Raw genomic sequence first — 940 nt, 5'->3', positions numbered from 1 at the left:
TACTATGCGACTTCATTTTACATATCGTGCTTGTATACCCATGTTTGCGAACCCTAACGCTTAGGTTCTTCGGGCATAGTAAATGCATTACGTGTCTTCACAGTGTAGTTAAAGCTTAACATAAATTTATCTTCTTCTCTACTCAACCCATAAACAAATGATTTACCTTAGGTCGCTTCAATCTACATTTTAATTGGCAGTATATTTTCAAGTAGAAAGCTCGAGTTTTGTCGACAAATAGAATAAGCCTCTTAGATTTACTATAGGGGCATCTCTTATAGGAGTCACGTATTGCTTTTTGTATTACTGAGGTCGATACTAAAGGCGTCCATTTAGCGCGCCGTGAGTACCGGTGTACTTTTTTTTTTTTTTTTTTTGATTTTAGGGTATCCCTTTTGCTTCATATGAATAATTCTTGATATTTAGGTTTGTGTGACATCAGTGACACAAACAAGTTTTGCCCCTTCATATTCTGAGTCTATAGACGGTACCTTAGCGACACGTAGCTGATCCCAATTGTAGCCATCGGCCACTTCAAATATTAATTTTATCGATAGAGACTCAGCTAGCGCGAATAGGAACAGACGGACATGTCAAATTTACGCATCATCCAGCACCGTAAACACTAATCGAAGATTAAACTCAAACCTATTGAGAAATTGAAGATCTCTAGATTTTTTAAAGATAATTTATTTTTTTGCACTCATATTCTAGGCACTTTAGACAAACATCTAGTAGCGTTCAGATACGGATAACCTTCAATTCGAACTTCAGTCGCTTTGGAAACAATTCCATTTCCAGCTTCATGAGCATGCATGAGTTAAGCTCTTTGGTCCTTAAATGTGATCTTGATAAACTGTTTAAATGAAGATAATTCACACTGGAATGTTCTTCAAATATAAGCGCTATAGGAATGATTAGTTCTTGTCAAATATATATC

This window comes from Varroa destructor, unplaced genomic scaffold (genome assembly GCF_002443255.2).
Source record: "Varroa destructor unplaced genomic scaffold, Vdes_3.0 BEIS01000003.1, whole genome shotgun sequence".
Lineage (NCBI taxonomy): Eukaryota > Metazoa > Arthropoda > Arachnida > Mesostigmata > Varroidae > Varroa > Varroa destructor.
This window is presented reverse-complemented; position numbering follows the sequence as displayed.